The sequence below is a fragment of the Schistocerca nitens genome, chromosome 5 (genome assembly GCF_023898315.1).
Source record: "Schistocerca nitens isolate TAMUIC-IGC-003100 chromosome 5, iqSchNite1.1, whole genome shotgun sequence".
NCBI classification, from domain to species: Eukaryota; Metazoa; Arthropoda; class Insecta; order Orthoptera; family Acrididae; genus Schistocerca; species Schistocerca nitens.
This window is the reverse complement of record NC_064618.1, coordinates 642544031-642569843: the sequence shown is the minus strand read 5'-3', so window position 1 is coordinate 642569843 and position 25813 is coordinate 642544031. Positions and strand designations below refer to the sequence as shown.

The following is a 25813-nucleotide window of genomic DNA, read 5'->3' as shown; positions in this document are numbered from 1 at the left end:
TTTACCAGATACTGCTCCTTTTACTTTAGTTTTGCCTAATGGTAACGTAGGATAGGTATTCTCTTTGTTACATTCGTTGAAGGTTTCCTCATTTATAACTGACATAAGGGATCCAGAATCGATTACTGCTGAAAATTTGGATGATCCAATCTTTACTTCAATGACAGGGTGGGAAATGGTTTTTTGAATAACTGGTTTTTCCTGCAAAAGAGTGTCTCGGATGTCGTCAAAAGTCATACAATTTTCGTGAACAAGATTCTGTGTGTCAAAAGTATTGCTTGCGTTACTGGAAGATGCAACCTGTACTGTATCTAGTCAGATTCTATCTGACGTGCTATTAGTTGCGGGAGGATGCTGTGGCATTTCGACTATTTGTACTGTCCTGTTATTTCGTCCTGACGTACTACGTTCGGGATGATACCGACTGTCTGGTTCATTCATGATAATCTGTTGTTGCGGATGATTTTGCTGCTGGTAAGACCGACTGTTATTAAACGTACGCTGAAAATTGTGCTCATTACTTTTACGTCTGTCACGATAGTCATTTCTATACGGTGCATTGCGATATGCGTTAAAATGGTGTGTTCTCTGTACGTAGTTATTTCCTTGTTGCTGTGCGTTACTATTTGGTGGGGCCGACGTTATACGTGTAGGCGGCGAAACACTAAAGCTTGGTTGACCTTGTAAACCACATTGTTGGTTAGGTATGCTAACCGGCTGGTTTTGATGCTGTTGTGACGAAAAGCCTCTATTGTTACCAAAATGCATCTGCGATAGCTGAAAATTTGGTACATACTGATGATTACATTTCTGTCTGTTATTAAAATTACGCTGGTAGTTCTTGTCATTTCTGAAGCGTATAATGATAACTGTCACTTTCATGTAAAACTTGTCGTATCTGGTTTTCATTACTAATTCCTAATTTTAGATAGATCGATAGTTGAAAAGTTGTTTTGATAGATATAAAGGATAGTAGAAGAGAAGGCAGCAGTGCAGAAAACTAAAGATGAAATAGCACTACTAAGGCTCGGGGCCCTGTGCACGTTACGGCACATATTCATCGAAGTGTAATGAATCCCCTGAGGTCTATTACGCGCTGCAAATAAATTTTAGTTTCTGCGTTACAGGCAATACCGGCGAAAATTCAAAAGCAAATTGTTGTTTCCAGTCCAATGCTAGTTTCTGCATTACAGGCCAAGCTGGTGGAAATGCAAAAACAAATTGTCGTATCCAGTCCATAGCGTGTACCTGTGCTCTGTCATTTTTAAATACCTTAAATTTTCTCACGGATAGAAAGTGTTTGTAATAAAAATTATCGTCTCTGTATGTCTTTGCAGGTTCAGGATTGCATGAGAATCTGTTTGTCTGTGTCTTTTCGGATTCTAAGTCGCGTGGTCTCTGTAAATTACTTAAGTTATACTGGCTCTGTGAGTGTGAGAAATGTTCAGAATTTGGCGTATGCTGTGACGTGTTGGAGACTGCAACATTTTTCGTCTCTGTCACTTCAAAACTTTCGTCAATTTGGCTGTTCTGTTGGTCAAATTTCGTGTCTACTTCCGCGTCCAGTGTGCGTGAATGTTCTGCTGACATTAATTTAAACTCGTCGCGTAACTGTGTTGCGTTTTCAGAGCATTGTTTAGCGACTGCACTACTTTCATCTGCAACAAGCGGCTACACGGGTAGCAGGGGTTGTGTGGCGTGGGCTGGGCGGTTTTTTTTTAGGTTAGATGGCCTTGGGCAAGTACAGAAAGGGCAACAGCCTCAACGGGTGCGGGGCAAAGTCAGGACATGCGGGGACCAAGTAGCAATCGGTATTGTAGTTGTCAACTGTCGAAGCTGCGTTGGTCAAGTACCGGAACTTCAAGCGCTGATAGAAAGCACCGAAGCTGAAATCGTTATAGGTACAGCAAGCTGGCTGAAGCCAGAGATAAATTGTGCCGAAATTTTTGCAAAGGTACAGACGGTGTTTAGAGAGGATAGATTGCATGCAACCGGTGGTGGAGTGTTCGTCGCTGTTAGTAGTAGTTTATCCTGTAGTGAAGTAGAAGTGGATAGTTCCTGTGAATTATTATGGGTGGAGGCTACACTCAACAACCGAGCTAGGTTAATAATTGGCTCCTTTTACCGACCTCCCGACTCAGCAGCATTAGTGGCACAACAACTGAGAGAAAATTTGGAATACATTTCACATAAATTTTCTCAGCATGTTATAGTCTTAGGTGGAGAAAAAAGAATGGTTCAAATGGCTCTGAGCACTATGGGACTCAACTGCTGCGGTCATCAGTCCCCTAGAACTTAGAACTACTTAAACCTAACTAACCTAAGGACATCACACACATCCATGCCCGAGGCAGGATTCGAACCTGCGACCGTAGCAGTCGCACGGTTCCGGACTGCGCACCTAGAACCGCGAGACCACCGCAGCCGGCCTCTTAGGTGGAGATTTCAATTTACCAGATATACACTGGGACACTCAGATGTTTAGGACGGGTGGTAGGGACAGAGCACCGAGTGACATTATACTGAGTGCACTATCCGAAAATTACCACGAGCAATTAAACAGAGAACCGACTCGTGGAGATAACATCTTTAACCTACTGATAACAAACAGACCCGAACTTTTCGACTCTGTATGTGCAGAACAGGGAATCAGTGATCATAAGGCCGTTGCAGCATCCCTGAATATGGAAGTTAATAGGAATATAAAAAAAGGGAGGAAGGTTTATCTGTTTAGCAAGAGTAATAGAAGGCAGATTTCAGACTACCTAACAGATCAAAACGAAAATTTCTGTTCCGACACTGACAATGTTGAGTGTTTATGGAAAAAGCTCAAGGCAATCGTAAAATGCGTTTTAGACAGGTACGTGCCGAGTAAAACTGTGAGGGACGGGAAAAACCCACCGTGGTACAACAACAAAGTTAGGAAACTACTGCGAAAGCAAAGAGAGCTTCACTCCAAGTTTAAACGCAGCCAAAACCTCTCAGACAAACAGAAGCTAACCGATGTCAAAGTTAGCGTAAGGAGGGCTATGCGTGAAGCGTTCAGTGAATTCGAAAGTAAAATTCTATGTACCGACTTGACAGAAAATCCTAGGAAGTTCTGGTCTTACGTTAAATCAGTAAGTGGCTCGAAACAACATATCCAGAGACTCCGGGATGATGATGGCATTGAAACAGAGGATGACACGCGTAAAGCTGAAATACTAAACACCTTTTTCCAAAGCTGTTTCACAGAGGAAGACCGCACTGCAGTTCCTTCTCTAAATCCTCGCACAAACGAAAAAATGACTGACATCTAAATAAGTGTCCAAGGAATAGAAAAGCAACTGGAATCACTCAACAGAGGAAAGTCCACTGGACCTGACGGGATACCAGTTCGATTCTACACAGAGTACGCGAAAGAACTTGCCTCCCTTCTAACAGCCGTGTACCGCAAGTCTCTAGAGGAACGGAAGGTTCCAAATGATTGGAAAAGAGCACAGGTAGTCCCAGTCTTCAAGAAGGGTCGTCGAGCAGATGCGCAAAACTATAGACCTATAACTCTGACGTCGAGCTGTTGTAGAATTTTAGAACATGTCTTTTGCTCGAGTATCATGTTGTTTTTGGAAACCCAGAATCTACCATGTAGGAATCAACATGGATTCCGGAAACAGCGATCGTGTGAGACCCAACTCGCTTTATTTGTTCATGAGACCCAGAAAATATTAGATACAGGCTCCCAGGTAGATGATATTTTTCTTGACTTCCGGAAGGCGTTCGATACAGTTCCGCACTGTCGCCTGATAAACAAAGTAAGAGCCTACGGAATATCAGACCAGCTGTGTGGCAGGATTGAAGAGTTTTTAGCAAACAGAACACAGCGTGTTGTTATCAATGGAGAGACGTCTACAGACGTTAAAGTAACCTCTGGCGTGCCACAGGAGAGTGTTATGGGACCATTGCTTTTCACAATATATATATATATATATATGACCTAGTAGATAGTGTCGGAAGTTCCATGCGGCTTTTCGCGGATGATGCTGTAGTATACAGAGAAGTTGCAGCATTAGAAAATTGTAGCGAAATGCAGGAAGATCTTCAGCGGATAGGCACTTGGTGTAGGGAGTGGCAACCGTCCCTTAACATAGACGAATGTAATGTATTGCGAATACATAGAAAGAAGGATCCTCTATTGTATGATTATATGATAGCGGAACAAACACCGGTAGCAGTTACTTCTGTAAAATATCTGGAAGTATGCGTGCGGAACGATTTGAAGTGGAATGCTCATATAAAATTAATTGTTGGTAAGGCGGGTACCAGGTTGAGATTCATTGGGAGAGTCCTTAGAAAATGTAGTCCATCAACAAAGGAGGTAGCTTACAAAACACTCGTTCGACCTATACTTGAGTATTGCTCATCAGTGTGGGATCCGTACCAGATCGGGTTGACGGAGGAGATAGAGAAGATCCAAAGAACAGCGGCGCGTTTCGTCACAGGGTTATTTAGTATCCGTGATAGCGTTAAGGAGATGTTTAATAAACTCAAGTGGCAGACTCTGCAAGAGAGGCGCTCTGCATCGTGGTGTAGCTTGCTGTCCAGGTTTCGAGAGGGTGCGTTTCTGGATGAGGTATCGAATATATTGCTTCGTCCTACTTATACCTCCCGAGGAGATCACGAATGTAAAATTAGAGAGATTAGAGCGCGCATGGAGGCTTTCAGACAGTCGTTCTTCCCGCGAACCATACGCGACTGGAACAGGAAAGGGAGGTAATGACTGTGGCACGTAAAGTGCCCTCCGCCACACACCGTTGGGTGGCTTGCGGAGTATAAATGTAGATGTAGATGTAGAACTAATTTCGTTGTGCCTACATGTGTATTACTTAATTCTTGTGCAGCAGATCGAATTTCTTCACTACTGTTCCTAGCACAAGCCTTAATTTCCTCACGTAATTGTTCTTTAGGATCATGACGTTGCACGGTAATGGCTGTAATCTGTTCACTAAGTTGTTTGTTCTGTTCGTTAAGGTTGTCGTGTTTTTCATTCGACTGTTTGAAACATTCATTAATTTGTTGTTTGAGATTTTCATTAAGTTGTTTGAAGTTGGTTCAAATGGCTCTGAGCACTATGCGACTTAACTTCTGAGGTCATTAGTCGCCTAGAACTTAGAACTAATTAAACCTAACTAACCTAAGGACATCACACACATCCATACCCGAGGCAGGATTCGAACCTGCGACCGTAGCGGTCACGCGGTTCCAGACTGAAGCGCCTTTAACCGCATGGCCACACCGGCCGGCCTGTTTGAAGTAGTTGTCTTGTTTTTCATTCAATTGAAGTAATAATGTCATAACTTGATCCCACCCAAAATTAGCGACTCTATTTTCTATGCTGTGTGTTGGTGTATCTGCATGTGTCACATTTTGTGTAACCATTTGGTTATTCTGTGATTCTTGAAAAGATTTGCCAATCGGACATGCACTGTTGGTCACTACAGTAGAATCAAATAAATCTGACGTATTCTGACCATACTGTTCATTTTCGTTAGAAACATTTATCTGTTCGTTATGTCAATTTTGCAAACCGGGTGTGTCAAACTGGGCAGCATTCATTGTATCGGAACGTGCCGCGTCATCAATTGTTACATCTACTGTGGACATAATTGAATTTGTTTGTTCATCATTAGGATCAAAATCATTACCAGTAGTTGGTACGCACTGATTGTCTGTAAATGGAGGACTATCATTAAGACACTGAGTTTCTCTAGTATTATTGGTCAAATTATTCGAGTCGGCTATTTCACTCATTGCACATCGCGATGTATTGTTAACAGTTTTTCGCGGCATTTTTCACAAATCAAAATTAAGCACAAAATGAAATAAAGTCAAACAAAAATGGAACAAATACAATTACAACAAAGAGCAATAAATTGCCGATGATCTGCGAAAGAAAGAGTGACAAATTAGTAAATACGTTGCGCTAGATGCAAACTACATTTAAGTAAATAAGAGCAGATATATGACTACTTTTCAGAAATTCACAAAGAAATACGATCCTGGCAGGGTCGCCAAGTGTAACCTCCCCACAAAAATAAAATAAATATAAGAATATGAATATGATTCTTATTTAGTGTAACCTCCACGCAAAATTCTTTCTGATTTAATCTAAGCTCAAAATTCATTCACATTTAGCGTGACCTCACAACAGAAGAATTTCTAAACCTCTCAACAGTAAAAAATTATAATTATGTCGTTCACATTCAGTGTAACGTCCCAATAAAAAAAATAAATTCAGTAACCTGGTAATAATACAATGTAACTAACCTCTCAATTAAATTGTCACTCACTTATGATTTTTCAATAATTAACTGTGAATTTAACCTGGTAAATTTTGGACGACAGCAGTGCTGCGTCATGGCCCTGAAAGATCATTCTGAATGAAAAAAGGAAAAATTCTTACCTCAATGAAGTCGCCGGATATATCTGCTCTTACTATAAATTTTTCCGGCACAGCTCTGTGCAATGCTGGCCGACCTATCTGTCATTTATGAAAGGAAGCAACTGATTTTTCTATTGCAATAATCGGGATGATCATGGATGGAAGAAATTAGTAAATTCTTTAAATTGAAATGAATAGTTGTTAAAAGTTACTTTTTATGAGAAAGATCATTATTACGAGATTTTTAAAACATTTACATGGGACTTGAGATAACATTACTACATATGCGCGAGGCTGCTTTTTATCTTATACATATAATACTCAGGCTCCGACATCGCTGCACCACGACCGGGCCAGCCAACACGATACACCAGACCAGACCAGACCAGAGCAGACTCCAGACTAGCAACAACTTACTGCTACAGCTACACAGTTCCTACTACAGTCAACACTGCTCTCTGGTCAGAGACCTTGCATATCGCAGGCAGCGCATGAACAATACATCGAAATTACATCTGCTCGGACCTCTTACACCATAACTTCAAAAGGAACAGTCCACTGTGTTCCTCTAACCAATCTGTCACTCTCCTGCCCCTGGGACATGGCGGATTATTTAAAATATGCCACTGCCATCGGTGCCATGAAGGGGTTGTCGTGGTCTGCGACCAGTGTAAGTTATTCGTTGGCCGTCAGGATGTCTTGCACGAACTCTACTGGACCCATGCATGCCTACTTGAATGTTCCCCAGAGCATAATGGAGCGGCCGCCAACTTGTCTCAGCCCCGCAACACAGGTGTCACGGAGCTGTTCCCCTAAAAGACGACGGACTCGCTCCCTCCCATCAGCGTTATGAAGGAGGTGTTGGGATTCATCAGACAACGTTCTGACACTGCGCCAACGTCCTGTGCTGATGCTCACATGACCATTTCAGTCGTAGTTGCCGCAGTCGTGATGTTAAGATTGGCACACGCGTGGGTAGTCGGCTGCGGAGGCCCATCTTTAGGAGCGTCCGCTGCACTGTGTGTTCAGACTGGCTTGTACTCCGCCCAGCGTTAAACTCTTATGTTAGTTCCGCCACAGTTCGCCGCCTGTCCTGTTTCACCAGTCTGCCCAGCCTGCGATGTCCGACATCTGTAATGAGGGGTGGCCGTCCAACCCCACGACTTCTGGACGCGGTTTCACCTCGGTTTGCCATTTGTTGAAGAAACTCGCCACAGCACTCCTCGAACACCCGACAAGTCGTACAGCTTACGAAATGCTTGTGCTGAGACTCCCGGTCGTCACAATCCACCCTCGGTCAAACTCAGACTGATCGCACGCCTTTGCCATTTCAAACAAGGGCAGCACACTCACTGATACTACAAGCACCGTGCGTGTGTCTGAGTAGCAGTCATTCGTCGCCAGGTGACGTTGCTGTCGCCTGCACGAGTTTATAGCGATAGCAGGTCGGTGGTCACGATCTTCTGGCTGATCTATGTAAACCATTGTTTTCGTGCAAGATGGGACAACACCCCATGTCGCTCACCTAGTGAAAGATCTGCTTAATGCAATCCCCCACGAACATGTTATCTCCACAGGCTTTCCAGATGCACGGCCTACAAGATCACCCGATCTGAATCCATGTGAATTTTGGCCCTGGGGATATCTAACAGAACGGTTTACCAAGGACATGTTCGGTTTCTACGTGACCTGAAAGCCAGTAAACAGGAACACGTTGCTCAGATTCCATCCAAATTGCTGCGAGCAGCTGTTGATCACAACGTTTTACGGACTCAGGAATTCACCAACGTCTCCTGTGCTCATATTGAATAAATAGCGTAAGCGGTGTTTAATAATAAAATCAACATTATGCCTTTCTGAGTTGTCTGACGTTTCCTGCCCACGTCCCGTTGCTAATACATTAGACATGGACACATTTCAATACGTCATTCTTGCATTCACAGCACCAGACTTGCACCTGGTGGCCAGACTTCGAACTAATTTTTTTGCACCATTAACGCATTAGAATATGAACCAAGTTTCGCCTACATGCGATAATTACAGCCCACTCTGAACCTCTGCGAGTAGCTGCACTTATTTCCACTGGTATATAGCCATACAGTCTGTTGAATCCTGCCTAGTCGTCCAATATGGGGTGTCCAGGGAACCTGCTCTCTCGGATCACTAGACAACAATTCAAACAAATCTTTTTAATGAGTTTTTATAACAATAAGGTAAATGACAATACTTAACTTTGAGAATTACATAAACGTGTCGCTATCAAAGGGCGACATACAAAATAAACAAGGCTCTTCAGTATAACAATTCCAAGTTGAGCTACAGAGAATGTACGAGCAAAGTAATGAGCTTTGACGTTTCTATTCAGGTCGCTGGTCTTGAAGCTTCTCTTAGAACTTGGCCGGGGGCAGTGGGGCGCGGGTCATATGTTCTGTTCCCATAGAGACCACTGCGGTCGCGTTGTCGTCCTGGAGAGAGGTCGGTCAGCGTACAATTGGCTGATGTCTAGTCACAGCCTCTCTGTTTTATCGTTCCCGACTGGCGAGCCGGCGCTTGACTTTAAGCCATAACAGTCGTATAAATTAGTCATGCTTCGGGAACTCAAATGGGAATCCAGGGAGGGAAGGTGACATTCTTTTCGGGACACACCATTAATAAAGTTAGAGAACCGGTGTTTGAAGCTGACTGCCGTACGATTCTGCTCCCACCAACATACGTAAGTACCACGAAGGTAAGATACGAGAAATTAGGGCTCACACGGAGACATACAGACAGTCGCTTATCCCTCGCTCTGTTTGCGAGTGGAACAGGAGGGGAAATCACAAGCACTTTACGGCGGTTTGCGGAATATCTTTGTAGATGTAGGTGTAGATATATTAACTCTTCAGCACACTGTGCCTCGGTGGTAATCAAAAATGTTATAACTATTGTTAGATCTTCGCGGTGACCACTTTAAATTTGTAGCAGCAATAGTTGGCACCATTGCAGTTAACAATAAATAAATACGTGTACGTCTCGTGAAGTGATCACGACGAGAAAATTAGAGAAATCAGAGTGGATACGAAGGTTGACAGGCAGTCGTCATACCCACGCACCATTTTGGAATGGAACAGGACAGGGAGAAACGATACTCGTAGCAAAAGAACCCGCCACCACTTGCGCATGTGTAGACATAAGCAAAGTTACAAGCACAAATCTCAGAGTTAAGTACTCGCCACTGAGGTCTGTTACTAGCAGCAAACATTTTTTGTATCTTTTGAACCGTTCACGAAGTATCAGAGATGTCCATGCAGTTTGCAAAGCACAAGTGAGATGGCCTTGGCAGCGGTTGCGCTGACATTACAGTGATGAGGTCCAGTGACGTCATCTATCTCCGGTTATTTTGGGCCAGGCGCGAACAGCGACGCAGCCCAGTGACCGGCTAACGTCGGAGCACCGCGGGAGATCATTGCCGCTGCTGTAACCGAGGTGAGTCACTTTAACAGCCGGGTAGTAGCGAGTCTAATTTATATATTACATGAGTGTGGCGGCTGGTGCGGCCGTCTGACTTGGCTACTGAATAGCAGGCGTCCACCTCCTACCGACAAGGTACTGTGTCTGCATGTGCCATGTGCTTAGTTGCACTGAGTGTGCAACGTTAAACGACGATTCCTCTGTTCGTATGTAAGCATCGGTGTGTTGAACATACCGATACCGAACGTTGGCTGTGACGTCATATGTGTGCAGACAGAGTACAAAACAGTAATAATACTTATTTGGCTTCTGCAGGGTGATTGAAAAGTTCCGCACATCAAGGTGTCTTCAGCAGATTGAGTTTTTGACAGGCATCTGCGTTTCCTCGCTTCTGGTCTCACACTGTAGGTCGCACCATAACTTCACTTACGAAACTTAAGGACGTTTTCCCGGTACGAACTTTTTTCTACACAACTGTCATGTTCTTTGCGCCGATCTCTGTGCAGCACTATTATTGTTCTGTCGGGAGTTGTAGATATTTGCCCGAAAACTGGGATTTAAAGTTGTAACTACTGTGTGCTCTTGCCAACGTAACGAAGTATACGCTGAAAATTAACGTCTGGTCTTTTCTGTTCTCTTGTGTACGTGTAAGTGTGTGTGTGTGTGTGTGTGAAATGTGTGTGTGTGTGTGTGTGTGTGTGTGTGTGTGTGTGTGGAAGAGAGATAGACAGAGAGAGAGAGAGAGAGAGAGAGAGAGAGTGCATGTAAGGATTTTTTTATTTTTCTATTTGTTTGTGTGCGTGTGTATGTGTGTGTGCGTGTGCGTGCGCGTGTGTGTACAACAATTAAATAAACTGCAGCAAGAAAAAGGAAGTTTTTATTTACGAAACCAACATTTCTGTGCTTTCTGCAGATGATGGCCACACATACAAAATTGTTAAGTATATAAGTGTTCATAGTATGTGCTTTGTTTCATTATGTCATGCACACTGTTAATAACGTATGTTCAAAATAGGTGCCCCGTCCAGTAACGCATGTACGAAACCGTTTTAGCTTGTCTGTGGCCGCTTTGCGGATCACGTTGACACTAATGGTATTAATCTCAGTTGTTACGTTAATCTTTAGTTCCGCCAGTGTGCGTGGCCTGTTTTTATGAACCCTTCCTAGCCCCGTAGGAAAAAGTGCAGAGACGTCAACTCGGGGGAAACATAGAGGTCATAGCGCTTTAACACGATGTGATCAACAAACGGTTCGCTTAAAAAATGAGTTGTTTCAACAGATTTGTGAAAAGTGGCACCAGCGTGCTTAGAATGAAAAACACCGTTCACTGCTTCAAGAAACGAAATGTGTAATGACGTCTCGGGTACATGACACTGTACTCTGTAGCTACCAATGAAAGCAGGCGCCACCATTCAAATGGTTCAAATGGCTCTGAGCACTATGGGACTCAACTGCTGTGGTCATTAGTCCCCTAGAACTTAGAACTACTTAAACCTAACTAACCTAAGGACATCACACACACCCATGCCCGAGGCAGGATTCGAACCTGCGACCGTAGCAGCAGCGCGGCTCCGGACTGGAGCGCCTAGAACCGCACGGCCACCACGGCCGGCCCGCCACCATTCGATCACTTGTTATAGCACACCACACTCCCTATTCTGACATTGGGAGGTGTTATCATGAACGTAACGTGAATTTCCAGTTTACCAAATTATTGTATTCTGTCTGTTCCCGTACGCACTAAGTAGTGAAGGAAACACGCTCCAGTTCTGCAATTCTAAGCAGGTCAACAAATGACGAAACCATTTTCCAGAACGCTAGACGCTTTTCTTTATCCTACGCATCTTTTAGTTGCCATGTAGACTATGAACAAGACATGCACTAAATTTTAACTTCTGCCTTCCTTTCTGAGCACTACCATACGAAATCTGAGAGTGAACAGTTTTCTCAAACTTTGGGCTACCTCAGCATCACATCAGTCAGTTTAGCGTTCTTCAGAACGTCCGACCTCCCAGTTCACTTCTTGTCTGCAAATATATAGTGGTGGTAGTAGTAGTACTAGTAGTAGTTGATCCAATTTCCCGGACAGGGTGATTAATCTAGTTATTGTTCAGCTGTTCGGCACTCTGGCATATGGATATTGCTCATAAAATGCGTCTGCAACACCTGATTACGAACGACTGGCAAAATATTGTCAAATAACGGAGACTCGTAACTTTTGGGAAAACGATACTTTTATCAAGCGATGTATTGAGAAACGCAAGCCGTATTTCTATTCATTTTATATATTATTTTCCATATAAAATATGCAATTATTAAACCTCGTCATAAGAAAAGTGATGAAGAAGGTGTAAATATTTATCGTCCAAATTCCTTAATGACATCTAGTTCCAAAATATTCGGAAAAGTAATGTACTCAAGAACAGTCTCCCATTTAAGTAGAAGTCATTTACTTAGAATAGCACGCTTTGGATTCCACTAGGAATACTCAACAGAGAAGTCTGTTCATAAATTCACCTATCAGACATTACAAAAATTAAATAATCTGTCCAAGGTAAGAAACATCATTAACCATCTCCTCCATTTCACGTAGTTCATGTTACACTATCACAAAAAATTAATTTTTAAGGAATTGATGGCTTTACACAAAAGGAGTCTTACAGGGTTCAATTTTGGGTCCTATTTGTTGTATATGAACGACCTTCCACTTAACATTCAACAATCTGAATTGTTACTTGTTGCAGATAATATTAGTGTTATCATAAATCACGTTAGTGAGAAAGAACCAAAAGCGATTGTTAATGATATTTTTCAAATAATTATTAGGTGGTTCTCTGAAACTTCCTAGACATTGAGAAAACACACTACGATCAACGCTGAACAACAAATACAGTCAAACCAACGATTCATGTAGCACATTAACAGGAGTCTCTTAATAGGGCCGAATGTTCCAAATTTTTGGTTGCACATATTGATGAAAACTTCAACTGCAAGAATCATATACTGAATTTCTCAGAAATAAGGTCAGCTATTTTTACTGTACACGTAATTTCTAGTCTTGAACACGAATGAATGAACCTCCTGACATATTTTGCATATTTTCAATTAATAATGTCTTAGGTACGAATTTCCTGGGGGACCTCACCACTTAGAAAGTATTGACTGCACGAAAGTGAGCAACAAGTGTAACAGGTGGTGTTGCCTGTGATCATCATGTTGAATGAGTTCAACATTTCAATTGCACCATCACAATGCATATACTCCCAAATGGAATTAGTCGTAAAAAACCCATCACAATCTGAGAATAATAGTGATGTCCACAGCAACAGCACTAGAGAAAAAACTACATTTATTATCTACTACTGGAGCTGCCAGTGGCTCAGAAAGGAGTTCCATATGCACCAACAATAATTTATCATCTTTAAACGCATACCCAACAACAAGAAAGTCTGACAGGTAGCAAAGAAAGTCTTAAATCTAACCTAAAACCATTTCTCTTGGACAAGTCCTTCTATTCCACAGACGAATTTCTGTTTGAAACCTCTTAGCCTGCACATAAAAAACTTGTTTTTAAATGTAGTTTTTTCTGAGAGTTTCATTTTATTTTATGAATGTTCTGTTCATTTTACTCATGGAAACGACATCATAACTTTGCACTTTTTTCATTAATCTCGTTTTGAAACTTTTTGGACTGATGGGTTATATCGTGATCCAGAAGCAGCTTAGTTATACTACTAACTTAACCAACTACTATTAACATTCCTTTTTTACTGTTAACGTGCAATTTTTTTCCAAATGCATGTACGTGTCAGCGTTTTAGATTTTTTTTTAAACTTTATAGCGTAAGGATTTTTCAGTTCATTATTATTATTTTTAAAATTAATATTTTCTTCATATGGAGGAGGATTACCTTATTAACGGGCAGTGATCGATAATATCAGATTAATTGTCATGGGAACTGTATTTGCTGCTTCTCATACAGGCTTACATGTGTAGAAAATGTGGTTAATACATCATGTTATTACTTTGCTACATTCAGAGTGAGGATTATTTGTTATGAGTACTTGTTAGAACTGAGTGTGGAATGATTCATGATTAAAACGCATGCAGACTGCGAAACTTAAAAGCGGCAGCTTGACGATGGTATTCTGCGTCTCTTGTGTATATTGTCGCCCCATCTGCTGACAGAGCGCAGCGTCGGTCAGACAATAGCACGTGACGCAACTGCTCCACTCAGTGGTGATTCCGAGTCCAGGCAGTCTGAGCTAGCGGCCACCGCATACATTGTGGCGCCGTCAGAAAGGCGGCAGCCCATTGACATAATGGTAGCAACCCACTGCCCCGAATCGGTGGCTGGCGAGTTGCTTCCCAGGGCCAGTGCTGGCCCATTGAGACGGCAGCTCCAGATTTCATGGTCTCAGGGCAGATTGCCCTTATTCAGAGCCGAACTGTGGTCCATGAACACATTCCAGATGATAGCCGAGTGATACAACCCTGTGGTAAAAGAACTGCAATACTAACAGAAGTGAGTTTAGTGTAAAATTAGTAGGCATTTATAAGATTTTGAGCTGCGCTTTTTGGGCTTTGTCATGCCTTGCGGTATATGTACTTAACACTTCAGCAGCTGTGGGTGTGGAAAGGGTTAGGCCATCTACCACCTGGATATTGCTGTATCAACTATTCCCACACCCTACCAGGCTGACTTGCCTCACAACACCGCAAAGACTGTGCTATATTGTGTAACGCACAACACCCACAATTGCCTGCTGCAGTCACTGCTACAATTCACCTCCAACTTCCACGCATATGACCAAATGTGGAAGGTTGGCGCTACTTATCGCTTTACTATTGTATGTGGAACCAGGATTTCGAAGGAATATTTGGCTGTATTTATTTACATTGCTCCCTTCACTGCGTTTCAATGCCTGACTCTCACCTGCCATTGATGTCTCTTGCTCTTGTGTACAATTTAGTCATTATATCTCATTGCTGTAGTTTAGTGTTTTTATGTTCGCTCATTTGGGTGATCATCTTACAAGGGGAGGCCCCCCAATTGTGAAATTCAGATTCGATTCGTACTGCGCATAATAAAAGCTCATGGCCAGAGGTGTACTGTGGCAAAGCACCAAGATGCACTTCTCAGCCGTTATCGAGAAAATCGACAGTTAAAAGAAACCGTTGCGGTGAAATACTCTCTACGATTAATGACTTTCTGCAGAGTCGTGGCGCAGCGGTAAGTACTGGAGTTTGTACTCCGAAGGTCGCCGGATCGAATCTCGCGCCATGCAATTTTTTTTATTATTATTTTTTGTAATTCGTATATATATATATATATATATATATATATATATATATATATATATATATATATATATATACTATTAATGAATTGCTTATGCATGTTGGTGAAGGCGGATCGCTCTCCAATTGTACCGCCTCCATTTTTCCGTTTGTTTAACAGGTTGTATCAAAGCTCTCCCGTCCGCATTGATTTTCGACGATGTTCGATGTTATAAGTTGCGCTAGGGACCGCATCTATCTTCTTTCGAAGTTAGCACGCAACTACGCTGTTATGCGGCCGCTCGTTTCGCCCCATTCAACATCTGTCCTTCAAGTGTAACGAGCGAGTAACGGAGTTTATATTTCATACCTGCCACAGCGAGTTTGTGTTCGTGGGGTCTCTATTCTAATTCGAACGTTTGAGTTACGCAATACGTATTCGTTTCGGAATATCGTTTCTACGTCTTCCGTTAACTATACGTGGTTAACATTATGAAGACAATTAATAACATTTGTGAAATACAACTATGTTTGCGGAAAACATAATGATGTTCGAAGTCGCCAGTTTTTCCACGACAAACGACTTTCCACAACTTATTATATGCATAATTTTTGCAACAGATTGCCGGGAATTATATATATATATATATATATATATATATATATATATATATGTGTGTGTGTGTGTGTGTTTATATATATACACATTTGAATTAAAAAAACAAATACCAAATAAAAAAAAAAGGTTGAATGGCGCGAGATTCGATCCGGCGACCTTCGAATTACGAACCCGAGCGCTTACCGCTGCACCACGACGCTGTAGAAAATTACTCGTCGTAGAGAGTATTTCACTGCAACGGTTTCTTTTAACTGTCGATTTTCTCGACAACGGCTTAGAAGTGCATCTTGGTGCTTTGCCACATTACACCTCTGGCCATGAGCTTTTATTATGCTCAGTATGAATGGAATCTGAATTTCACAATTGGCGGCCTCCCCTTGTTAGCCAGTCTCTGATTAAATTTGATGTCACCACATCCCTTGTTCTTTTACTTTCATTCTGAGATGTTTGTTTCAATGGTGTCTTCGCTGCTGTCTGTTACCAGTGCATTAATTTTCTTTATCGCTTCTGATGTCTGGATATCTTGGATCAAGTTTCTGGACTGTGTTACAATCAAGATTTTGCTGTTTTATTCTATATGTACTCCAAAAATGTAGGTATAGTTGTGGTTTTGGCGTAAAAACCAAAGTCTCACTGGAAAGCGAAATCAGTTCGCTGCAAATGGAAACTGGACGCAGAAATACGCAAACCAAAGTTCCATTGTTTGTTATTTCTTGTATACGTTGAAATTCTCTTAGGAATTATCAGCAATGCAGTCTGCTCGTAGCTGCTGAGTACCAACGAATATTTTTGTTAGGCATTATGGACGTTGGCTACTTCAGTTATTTGGTTATGTTCATAATCGCGATTAGAATGTGCTCGCGTTATTCAGAGGACAGGCACGTCTTCGTTTAGACTGATGAAGCTGGTACATAGCACCTTTTTGTGCACTGAACCCCATACGAATGTGGTAAAACTACAAATAGCAGCCATAAAAAAGGGGACATCTTGTAGTAAATAAATAATACGCCAACACAATAAATATACAAAATACTGTTCTGAGCTAGACAATACCGTTTCATACTCCCGGTCCACTAGCTTACAAAGCATGGGATATGTAACATATTTCAGCATTGTACTTGTGGAATACAGTTTAAATTCTGAAATGTTCCAGATGATGCAATTAACAAGGTCGAAACTACTTGTTGCATAAAATATTTTAGTAGATATGTGGTCATCACCAGTGTTCTACCAAAAGGCAGGTTTTCACATGGTAGTTCTCCAAGCTGTCCGGTCATCTGCCATCCTCTTCAGGTCTGCATAATTTCCTCTTTCCTTTATGTCGTCTGACTAAACCAGAGGTTGTACAGAGTTTCAGGGAGAGCATAAGGAAACAATTGATAGGAATGGGGGAAAGAAATACAGTAGAAGAAGAATGGGTAACTTTGAGGAATGAAATAGTGAAGGCAGCAGAGGATCAAGTAGGTAAAAAGACAAGAGCTAGTAGAAATCCTTGGGTAACAGAAGAAATATTGAATTTAATTGACGAAAGGAGAAAATACAAAAATGCAGTAAATGAAGCAGGCAAAAAGGAATACAAACGTCTCAAAAATGAGATCGACAGGAAGTGCAAAATGGCTAAGCAGGCATGGCTAGAGGACAAATGTAAGGATGTAGAGGCTTATCTCACTAGGGGTAAGATAGATACTGCCTACAGGAAAATTAGAGACACCTTTGGAGAAAAGAGAGCCACTTGTATGAATATCAAGAGCTCAGATGGAAACCCAGTTCTAAGCAAAGAAGGGAAAGCAGAAAGGTGGAAGGAGTATATAGAGGGTCTATACAATGGCGATGTACTAGAGGACCATATTATGGAAATGGAAGAGGATGTAGATAAAGATGAAATGGGAGATACGATACTGCATGAAGAGTTTGACAGAGCACTGAAAGACTTGAGTCGAAACAAGGCCCCAGGAGTAGACAACATTCCATTAGAACTACTGACGGCCTTGCGAGAGCCAGTCCTGACAAAACTCTACCGTCTGGTGAGCAAGATGTACGAGACAGGCGAAATACCCTCAGACTTCAAGAAGAATGTAATAATTCCAATCCCAAAGAAAGCAGTTGTTGACAGATGTGAAAATTACCGAACTATCAGTTTAATAAGTGACAGCTGCAAAATACTAACGCGAATTCTTTACAGAGGAATGGAAAAACTGGTAGAAGCCAACCTCGGGGAAGATCTGTTTGGATTCCGTAGAAATGTTGGAACACGTGAGGTAATACTGACCTTACGACTTATCTTAGAAGAAAGATTAAGCAAAGGCAAATCTACGTTTCTAGCATTTGTAGACTTAGAGAAAGCTTTTGTCAATGTTGACTGGATACTCCCTTTCCAATTCTAAAGGTGGCAGGGGTAAAATACAGGGAGCGAAAGGCTATTTACAATTTGTACAGAAACCAGATGGCAGTTATAAGAGTTGAGGGGCATGAAAGGGAAGCAGTGGTTGGGAAGGGAGTGAGACAGGGTTGTAGTTCTCCCCGATGTTATTTAATCTGTATATTGAGCAAGCAGTAAAGAAAACAAAAGAAAAATTTGGATTAGGTATTAAAATCCATGGAGAAGAAATAAAAACTTTGAGGTTCGCCGATGACATTGTAATTCTGTCAGAGACAGCAAATGACTTGGAAGAGCAGTTGAACGGAATGGACAGTGTCTTGAAAGGAGGATATAAGACGAACATCAACAAAAGCAAAGCGAGGATAATGGAATGTAGTCGAACAAAGTCAGGTGATGCCGAGGGAATTAGATTAGGAAATGAGACACTTAAAGTAGTAAAGGAGTTTTGCTATTTGGGGAGCAAAATTACTGATGATGGTGGAAGTTGAGAGGATATAAAATGTAGACTGGCAATGGCAAGGAAAGCGTTTCTGAAGAAGAGAAATTTGTTAACATCGAGTATAGATTTAAGTGTCAGGAAGTCGTTTCTGAAAGTATTTGTATGGAGTGTAGCCATGTATGGAAGTGAAACATGGACGATAAATAGTTTGTACAAGAAGAGAATAGAAGCTTTCGAAATGTGGTGCTACAGAACAATGCTGAAGATTAGATGGATAGATCACATAACTAATAAGGAGGTATTGAATAGAATTGGGGAGAAGAGGAGTTTGTCGCACAACTTGACAATAAGAAGGGCCCGGTTGGTAGGACGTGTTCTGAGGCATCAGGGGATCACAAATTTAGCATTGGAGGGTAGTGTGCAGGGTAAAAATCATAGAGGGAGACCAAGAGATGAATACACTAAACAGATTCAGAAGGACGTAGGTTGCAGTAAGTACTGGGAGATGAAGAAGCTTGCACAGGATAGAGTAGCATGGAGAGCTGCATCAAAGCAGTCTCTGGACTGGAGACCACAACAACAACAATTAGGTCGTCTATCATCTTGTCTCTCCTTCTTCCTCTCAGTCTTCTCCCAGAAACCAATCCTTCCAAAGCATCAGCTAGCAAGCAGTCCCTTCTCAATGAATGTCCCAACCTGTTCTTTTTCCTTTCCCTTACAACCTTCAGCAGACATGTTCTCTCACCAACCCTTTGGAATACTCTTTCATTATTCACTCTTTCCATTCAGCTTATTCTCTCTATTCTCCTCCACATCCACATCTCAGATGCTTCTAATCTTTTTTCATCTTCTCGTCTCAGCGTGCATGTTTCTGCCCCATATAGTGCCATACTCCAGACAAAACATTTGCCAAGCCTTTTCCTTACACCTTTATCTAATTTGCCACATAAGAGTCTCCTCTTTCTGTTGAATGCCTCCTTCGCTATGGCAATTCGAGTTTTCACCTCCTGATGACTCTCAAGTCATCAGTTATTGTGCTTCCAAGATATTTAAATGCACTTACTTGGCTAATGGTAGATTGTCCTATTTTAATATTGGGCAGTCTGCGTCTTGTACTGATGACCATACTCTTTGTTTTTGTTGTGTTTATTTGAATCCCATACTCCACACAAGCTTCATTCAGATCTTTCAGCATGTTATTCACTGTCCGCTTACTTTCTGCCACTAATAACATGTCATCAGCAAATCTTATACATTCTATTCTCTTTCCACCAATACATATTCCTCTTTTCCCATCTAAGTCTTTCACAATAATCTCTTCAACGTATGCGTTAAACAATAGTGGAGAAAGGCAACAACCTTGTCTAACACCTCGTCCAATGCTGCTTCCTTCTGACATTTCATTTCCAATCCTTATCCTTACTTTCTGGTGTAAATATAGATTCTGTATCAGTCGTCTCTCTTTCCAATCTACTCCTTTCCTCTTCAAAATATCCATCAGCTTGTCCCACTGAACTCTGTCAAAAGCCTTTTCTAAATCTATAAAAACAGCAAAGATTTCTCTACCTATTTCCATATATCTTTCCCTTATAGTTCGTAACAGGTCAATAGCATCTCTTGTCCCTTTTCCTCTTCTAAATCCGAACTGCTCCTCTGAAATCCCTCTATCCAGCCTCCTATTCAACATTCTCAGCAAGACTTTAGCTGCATGAGAAATTAGATTATGTGGTAATACACATAAAAACGTCTTACATAATATTTTACTAAATCCCCAGACTTGGCAATTACAAACATGACGCCAAATGTTTCACAAATAATTAGGATTATAAGAGCTCGAAACTCTACTGTCCGTTGGTCAGAGATAAACTTCAGGTGCAAGACATGCTGTGTGTTACTCTATGGAGGTAACGTACAGCAGTGTTTGAATGGTAGGAATGGTCTTAACATAGAAGTACCTGACAGTATCGAAATTACAAGTTGTCACAACAATAATTAAATTCAACAATATTTTTGGTGATAAGTTTTGTTTCACACGATATGCTATAGTAGATTAGCCAGTCTTCTATGTTCTTCACAGGAATGAAAGAACCTCCGAACAAAAATATAAAAACTGGAAAAGTTGGGGGCTTATTCCCTTACACAATTAAGGCACCTTATTATTTGTATGTAATCATTGATTTAAGAAGCCACATGTTATAAAGACTTATGAAGAAACAATATACAGAGTGTACCATTTATCTTGACTACCTCAGAGAACTTTTTCTCTATAGACGTAAAATAAAATGAATGTACGAAGCAAATGCTTTTAGCTACCTGGAGGACATCAACCAGCATGACTACTTTTCTTGTAACATTGTTCTTTACGAAGATATGAACAGCAGTACTTTTTTAGTTATCTCTCTGTATTTCTTATTCGCTAATCGACTTTCTCTCCACAAGAACTATTCAAAAACATATCACATTGTACCATTCCCATAAACTTCACGGTATGAAAAACTTAACATTAAACTGACGTCAACACTCCTCAACGAAGGGTCAGTACAGGTACCTGTGGTAACATGATTGACAATTCATACAGTACAACTAGTGTTTAAATACAGGAATTAAAGTTATTGAAGAATAAAACTGAATGGAAACTCGTATAGTTCTCTGTAGCTGTATTTTTTAAGACCATTAGAGACCCACACAACGGATCTCGCCACTTTTAAGTTGCATCTTATGGTGTAAACCTCTACAGAAAATACTTTTTAAATTAATACTTTGATAATGGGGAATTGAAGTCATCTTAGATATCTTAAAGTACTGAATGAATAGGCTTAAACATGGAAGAAAGTGTTACGTATCTGTTTAGGAAATTAGGCGTGGATTACATAAGCCCCACACAGAATGAGCCTATATACATTTAAAAAATAAGATTTATAACGTCATACCAAAAGAATGTTACTTAAGAATGTTATGTCATAAGGTATAGGAAATAGTTACAGAATGACAGAGAGTACAGTTGGCGTGACTAGGCGAAGTTGTCAGCCTTCCTCAATTGATAAGAACCATTATCAATCATTAGTGTCATGTCTAAAAGCGAAAGAATAGAGTTAGGGATTATAAACTGATCCCTGATTAAAAAGCAGTGAAGCAGTAACTCAGGTGAAAAAGGAATGGGGAGTGGCACCGTGTAACGTGGAACAACTGTCACCATGTAACGTGGAACAACTGCCGAGCAACAGACAACGTCCTACGTAAATGTTGTCCAGGAAGGTATTGGGTCCCGTCGTGATTGAAAGATAAAATAAAGTAAGTGATGAAAAGTAATAAACTTAATGTATTGAGATCTTCTGAAAATTATTTGAACTCTTTTGAGTGGCACCAACGAAGCTTACGCTGCCGGTCAAACTTGCCGAATGCTGACAAGCTTATGTGTGTTCGTCACCAATCCTATGAGCGTGTCTTTAATGTTCCTTAGTCTTGCTTACCATATCAACCGCAATCACAGAACGGTCTCTCTGATGCCTTTACCTTTCCTAAACCCAAACTGATCGTCATCTGACACATCCTCAATTTTATTTTCCATTCTTCTTTTTTTTACAATTTGTTTCGGCCTACTAGGGACCACAGGGCTCGTCTTAACTCTCAGCTAGAGTCTTCAGCTTTTTCTTGGCCCAGTATGCCTTCATCTTCTGGCTGTGAGCCTGCTTCCTCTCATCCATTCACTTAGGTCTGGTGGTGCCTGTACACTTCTTGCTTGTGAGAGACAGTGGGAAGACTCCCCAGAAGATGGCCTCTGAGGTGTAGGGTAGGGGCCTTGTATGAAATAGTCTGTTTCTTGAGTCGCTTTTAGAGACCTCTTGAACTGATTTTCTTGAAGTCTTCTTCTGCCTGTAGTATTTGAGACCTTATAGATGATGCTCGCTGTTGTTTCTCTTTGCGCCATCAAAGCCTGATAGTTGGGCTCATCTTTGCACTGATTCCACCTGATCCATGCTCTACACCTTTCCTCTATAGCTTGATCACATTCTGTGGTCCACCAGGGGTGCTTGCCTTTGTTTGTTGAAGTAGGTATAGTTTCATGAGCGGCATCCACTACAGCCTTTTGAAGAGTAGGTCATCCTTGTTTCTGTGTGTTCTACTAAAAGGGTGGTCTTGAAGTCGCAATCCTTATCGCTCAGCCGGTGGGTGTTAAACCTTCGTATTCTCGAAACCTTTGGGGTATTGTGAGCTCTTCTCAAAGGTTGTAGGCTGGTATTAACTAGGGAGAGATAGTGGTCATAGTCGAGGTTTGCTCCCCTCAATACCTTGACGTTTCATATTTCCTTGTGGCATCTCCTGTCAATAGCCACATGGTCTATCTGAAATTCACCCAGCATGTGATTTGGATCCAGATCATGGCCTTCCTTGGTAGTCGCTTGAATTCAGTTGATTTTAGAACCAGGTTGTAGTTGTCCCAAAGGTCTATGAGGCGCTCGCCATTGAAAGTTATGTGCTAAGGTCTGATCAGGGTAGCTCCAGAATATAGTATGTAGTTGCCAACCGCAAGGTGGAACGAGTATAATATCTTTGAGTAGGAGGTTCTTTGATGGTTAAGAGAGCCGGGCGCGTGTAGTTAAAAACCGAGCAGTCGCAGCTAGGTGCCCGGAGGAAGCAGACGTGTGGTTACAGTTGTAAGGTAGGTCGCGCTTGCTGCCCCAAAACCTACCGTAGCACGAAACACTCTTACAAAAAATTTTACCAAACGCTTACTGTGTCAAACCTTGGACATACAAATCCTAACTCTGAATATTATCTAACAAAACCAATTTGAAATCATTATATATCTTCTCTCATTTACGTGCTAAGGTTTCTTTCACCTGGTTTTCCTTCATAGATCCGGTATCCTTGGGATTCCATTGCATCATCATCTGGGAACCGAGTTTCTTGTAATGCTGCTATCTTGATGTTATACTTTTCCAACGCATCAAGAGTGTCTTTAAGTTTACCAACGTTTAACAGGGAATTCATCTTCACTGTAGCTAGGTAAGTGATGTTCCTTTTCTTTCAGAAATTCTGATGGAATGTTATCTATCCCTTCTGCCTTATTTGATCTTAATTCTTGAAAAGCTCTTTTAAATTCTGATTCTAGTACTGGATCCCCCTGTCTCTTCTGAATTGACTCCTGTTTCGTCTCCTATCTCATCAGACAAATCGTCCCCTCACAGAGGCCTTCAGTGTTCTCTTTCCACCAATCCACTCTCTCCTCTGCATTTAACAGTGGAATTCCCATTGCACTCTTAATGTTACCACCCTTGCTTTTATTTTCACCGAAGGTTGTTTTGACGTTTCTAAATGCTGAATCAGTTCTTCCGACAGTCTTTTATTTTTCAGTTTCTTCACTTTTTTCATGTAGCCATTTCGTTTTATCTTCCCTACACTTCTTATTTATTTCAGTGCTAAGTGATATGCATTTCGATCTTCCTGAATTTCCCTGAACATTTTTGTTCCTCTTTCTTTCATCGATCAACTGAAGTATTTTTTTCTGCTCCACGTGATTTCTTCACAGTTAGCTTCTTTGTACCTATGTTTCTTTCCAAGTTCTGTGATTGCCCTTTTTAGAGATGTACAGTCGTGGACAAAACGAGCGAGACCCCTCCCCTTTTCGTTATGCTGATCCGCACAGCTTTGAAGTGTGATACACAGCGTAACAGGCAAGGCGACGAAGTGCTACCAACATACTATGCACAGGCGTGAAATTGAAAAACTATCCGAACTTTGTCAGACTGATATCAATCATGTGTAAGACTGTATTAACGCTGATTAATGTGTTAAACACAACACGGAAATATAAAATATAAATAAAAGAAGAAACGCTAATTAGTATGATCTGTACTAATAAAAATGAATTCCAGTTTATCGAGATAACTGTTTTAGTAAGACAAAGTACCCCACATCGTTACGAATTAGCAAAATATTACGCGCATTCGGCCACGAAACGGTCTGTGTCATCGTTCAGACCAGTCACATTACCGTTGCTGAACTACCATGAAAGTGTGCAAATTTAGCAAAGCGTGAAGATTCATAACTAAATTCTGTTAATGGTGGAAAGGTTTTCAGCGGGTGTCGTGGCCGAGCGGTTCTAGGCGCTTCAGTCACCAACAGCACGGCTGCTTCAGTCACAGGTTGGAATCCTACCTCGGGCATGGATATGTGTGAGGCCCTTAGCTTAGGTAGGTTTAAGTAGTTCTAGGTCTAGGGGACTGATGACCTAAGCAGTTTGGTCGCATAGTTCTTAGAGCAATTTTTTGCCCTTTCGCGTAAATTTACATATCGGTCGTATCTTCAGATTGCGTTGACATAGAAGCTCACTTTTTTACACCACCAAGGGACGGTATACCGCAGGAAGCGCGACACATTTCCGCTTGTTATATCTGCCCATACTGGAGGTAAACGGATTTCAAGGGTTGGGTAGACAGATAGATGACCAAGAAAGTGAGACTAGTAGGGTTCCATTTTTACCGATTTAGGTGACGAAATCCTAAAACGATAATAGCTTCGACAGTTACTGAAGATGGGGGCCACATGAATAATTCACCCTACTCTTTATACGAAATGTTATAACTGCAGTCGATACATCAGCATATTAATCGTAGCTACGCTTTCGATCCAAATCACCTTTATAGGAATGCAAATAAAATCCATTTGCCTATACACGTGGTAATTCAGATCCCAGTATTAATGCCACCGTGTTTTAGAAGTGAGAGTATTCCCATTGCTAGCTAGCTTAAGAAACACTTCGGCTAATGAACGTTTTCTGGCTGTGGTGAGTCTAATGGAGAATTCGAAACATTATAGGATATGTTTGGCAGCTATGTCGCCGTTTATTTCCTGGGGTGGTGCAGAATTATCATACTAAAGTTACTCGCTAACAACAGTATTTTGTTATTTCGATAAACATCCCGAATGATCGTCACATACGCGGTGACATAAAGGTAGAAATTTTTTTTTTTTTTTTTGAGTCTAGAAAGCTCTATGCAACAGGAACTACAGATTATTTTGTCATTTTCATCGCGAAATTGCCGGCTTATTCGTGTCTGGGGTAATAATAGAGGGCTGTTTGCCTGGGTTGTCTGTTAGTGTAGTGGAAGGTATTTGCTACTGCAAGGGAGGTCTGGTTTGTTTTCGGTTCTAATCTCGATGGAAGCAGATAGACTATCGGTAAAACCATTTTAAGAAATTCTCGCGCCCCCAATGCGTTTTATT

At 41.3% G+C, this 25813-nt stretch overlaps 1 protein-coding gene across 4 annotated transcripts in view; it reads left to right on the top strand.

The window, feature by feature from the left end:
- Positions 1-9809: 9809 nt before the first annotated feature.
- Positions 9810-25813, top strand: part of LOC126259432 (probable cytochrome P450 301a1, mitochondrial) — a 414350-nt gene continuing 398346 nt past the window's right edge. For 3 of the 4 annotated variants that reach the window (XM_049956239.1, XM_049956236.1, XM_049956230.1), the window contains exon 1: positions 9810-9883. The gene's annotated coding sequence lies outside the window, so the exon portion shown is untranslated. The remainder of the gene's footprint in view (positions 9884-25813) is intronic. The other variant, XM_049956244.1, reaches the window with a different exon arrangement.